The sequence below is a fragment of the Ranitomeya variabilis genome, chromosome 4, assembly GCF_051348905.1.
Source record: "Ranitomeya variabilis isolate aRanVar5 chromosome 4, aRanVar5.hap1, whole genome shotgun sequence".
Lineage (NCBI taxonomy): Eukaryota > Metazoa > Chordata > Amphibia > Anura > Dendrobatidae > Ranitomeya > Ranitomeya variabilis.
In genome coordinates this window covers 285938404-285942205 of record NC_135235.1, presented here as the reverse complement: position 1 = coordinate 285942205, position 3802 = coordinate 285938404, and the positions used below count along the sequence as shown (strand labels likewise).

General features: G+C 36.7%; 1 long non-coding RNA gene across 1 annotated transcript; it reads left to right on the top strand.

Annotated features, from left to right (window-relative positions):
* Positions 1 to 1007: 1007 nt before the first annotated feature.
* Positions 1008 to 2639, top strand: LOC143768836 (uncharacterized). Its single transcript, XR_013214077.1, has 3 exons — positions 1008 to 1217; positions 1683 to 1982; positions 2448 to 2639. It is a non-coding gene; the product is annotated as an uncharacterized LOC143768836 (long non-coding RNA).
* Positions 2640 to 3802: the final 1163 nt, after the last annotated feature.

Here is a 3802-nt window from a genome sequence, read left to right as displayed (position 1 = left end):
ATAGCTCAATAATTGCTATTATTGTCTTTATTGTCTTACACTGTAGCACTCTGTCTATCATTTGACTATAATTTGACAATCTGTTGACACATCTCCAGTAATTGACTTGGGAACAAATTGACCTGGGAACAACCCTGTTTCGATTAATCCAGGTGTCTACACAACAAGATCACAATGGAACCATTCATAGATCACCAGTCCCCACCCTAAGTCTGGAGAAGAATGCCGCATGTAGGGGCTAGACGCAACCAAAATAATCTATACAACGCTGAACTTAACTGTCGTTCATCTGGTAAGGCGCGACTTGGAAGAAGACTGAACAGAAGGCATTTGCCCGGTGGACGTCTCAATGTTATACAATGATAGTGGACACAAGTGATTTTGCGAAGCCTGATAACTAATTTCTACAACATGATATAGAAATAGCTGTGAACTAAATGAGTATTCTCCAGGTACAACCATCAGGACTTTCCCAATAGCTTCTGTTAAAGTGTAACCGTGTTTTTAATTTTTTATTTCATAAATCAATAGTACGCATTAGAATAATAAACTTCGTAATATATCTTATCAGAGAAATCTGCTTCTTTCTCCTTCTGGATTGATATTTTACTCTCATTTCTGGGGTAAAATTGGTAAAATCTGTATTAAGTTAAGACAGATTTTCCCATTATTCATATAGGAGATGTAGCTCAGAAATGGGAAAATCTGTCTTCACTGAAGACAGATTTTACCCGTAAATTTTGAGAGTGAATGATCAGTCCTGGAGGAAAAAGATGCAAATTTCTCCAATAAAATATATTATTTTATGTGTAATATTCATATATAAATAAAAAAGGGGAGAAGCCAGTGCTGCTTATGGTCAAAATGCAAAACATAAAGTGCACATGCACATATTGATTTCTAACCTTGCGATCCAGGTGTCTACACAACAAGATCACAATGGAACCATTCATAGATCACCAGTCCCCACCCTAAGTCTGGAGAAGAATGCCGCATGTAGGGGCTAGACGCAACCAAAATAATCTATACAACGCTGAACTTAACTGTCGTTCATCTGGTAAGGCGCGACTTGGAAGAAGACTGAACAGAAGGCATTTGCCCGGTGGACGTCTCAATGTTATACAATGATAGTGGACACAAGTGATTTTGCGAAGCCTGATAACTAATTTCTACAACATGATATAGAAATAGCTGTGAACTAAATGATTATTCTCCAGGTACAACCATCAGGACTTTCCCAATAGCTTCTGTTAAAGTGTAACCGTGTTTTTAATTTTTTATTTCATAAATCAATAGTACGCATTAGAATAATAAACTTCGTAATATATCTTATCAGAGAAATCTGCTTCTTTCTCCTTCTGAATTGATATTTTACTCTCATTTCTGGGGTAAAATTGGTAAAATCTGTATTAAGTTAAGACAGATTTTCCCATTATTCATATAGGAGATGTAGCTCAGAAATGGGAAAATCTGTCTTCACTGAAGACAGATTTTACCCGTAAATTTTGAGAGTGAATGATCAGTCCTGGAGGAAAAAGATGCAAATTTCTCCAATAAAATATATTATTTTATGTGTAATATTCATATATAAATAAAAAAGGGGAGAAGCCAGTGCTGCTTATGGTCAAAATGCAAAACATAAAGTGCACATGCACATATTGATTTCTAACCTTGCGATCCAGGTGTCTACACAACAAGATCACAATGGAACCATTCATAGATCACCAGTCCCCACCCTAAGTCTGGAGAAGAATGCCGCATGTAGGGGCTAGACGCAACCAAAATAATCTATACAACGCTGAACTTAACTGTCGTTCATCTGGTAAGGCGCGACTTGGAAGAAGACTGAACAGAAGGCATTTGCCCGGTGGACGTCTCAATGTTATACAATGATAGTGGACACAAGTGATTTTGCGAAGCCTGATAACTAATTTCTACAACATGATATAGAAATAGCTGTGAACTAAATGATTATTCTCCAGGTACAACCATCAGGACTTTCCCAATAGCTTCTGTTAAAGTGTAACCGTGTTTTTAATTTTTTATTTCATAAATCAATAGTACGCATTAGAATAATAAACTTCGTAATATATCTTATCAGAGAAATCTGCTTCTTTCTCCTTCTGAATTGATATTTTACTCTCATTTCTGGGGTAAAATTGGTAAAATCTGTATTAAGTTAAGACAGATTTTCCCATTATTCATATAGGAGATGTAGCTCAGAAATGGGAAAATCTGTCTTCACTGAAGACAGATTTTACCCGTAAATTTTGAGAGTGAATGATCAGTCCTGGAGGAAATAGATGCAAATTTCTCCAATAAAATATATTATTTTATGTGTAATATTCATATATAAATAAAAAAGGGGAGAAGCCAGTGCTGCTTATGGTCAAAATGCAAAACATAAAGTGCACATGCACATATTGATTTCTAACCTTGCGATCCAGGTGTCTACACAACAAGATCACAATGGAACCATTCATAGATCACCAGTCCCCACCCTAAGTCTGGAGAAGAATGCCGCATGTAGGGGCTAGACGCAACCAAAATAATCTATACAACGCTGAACTTAACTGTCGTTCATCTGGTAAGGCGCGACTTGGAAGAAGACTGAACAGAAGGCATTTGCCCGGTGGACGTCTCAATGTTATACAATGATAGTGGACACAAGTGATTTTGCGAAGCCTGATAACTAATTTCTACAACATGATATAGAAATAGCTGTGAACTAAATGATTATTCTCCAGGTACAACCATCAGGACTTTCCCAATAGCTTCTGTTAAAGTGTAACCGTGTTTTTAATTTTTTATTTCATAAATCAATAGTACGCATTAGAATAATAAACTTCGTAATATATCTTATCAGAGAAATCTGCTTCTTTCTCCTTCTGAATTGATATTTTACTCTCATTTCTGGGGTAAAATTGGTAAAATCTGTATTAAGTTAAGACAGATTTTCCCATTATTCATATAGGAGATGTAGCTCAGAAATGGGAAAATCTGTCTTCACTGAAGACAGATTTTACCCGTAAATTTTGAGAGTGAATGATCAGTCCTAGAGGAAAAAGATGCAAATTTCTCCAATAAAATATATTATTTTATGTGTAATATTCATATATAAATAAAAAAGGGGAGAAGCCAGTGCTGCTTATGGTCAAAATGCAAAACATAAAGTGCACATGCACATATTGATTTCTAACTCTGTATTTCAAAATGAGCAATTTAGCAAACAATTAATCAATTCTTTCAGCCACCCCACCAAGGCATTCTCATAATGGGGCAGTCCTACTCTATGTTTTTTATATTTGCTGTGCCATTACGGCCTCCTAAATGTATTAAAAGCAAGACCACATTAAATGCAAACTGTACCTGAAGCGTTTCTGAATCATTCCCATTGCGCCAGAAAGGGCAATCACAGATAAAGTTTGAACAGGTCTGGACATAGACATTTCAGGTACAATCTCCACACTGCCTAACCAGCACCACAGATGAAGGGTAAGATAGGCTTGGACACAGGTGCACAATCAAACAGAGCCTAGGGCAGGGCTGCTGTATGTGTACAGCAGCCTAGGTCAATCACGAAAAACACAGAAAGAATGGCGTACATAACCCAGCATGCACGGCAACAGTGGTGGTCAACCACAAACCAATATCAAAATAAAAAAGGGTAGAAGCCAGTGCTGCTTATGGTCAGAAAGCAATAATAAAGTGCACATGCACATATTGATTTCTAACTGTATTTCAAAATGAGACCTTTAGCAAACAATTGATCAATTCTTTGAGCTACCCTGCCACGCCAAGG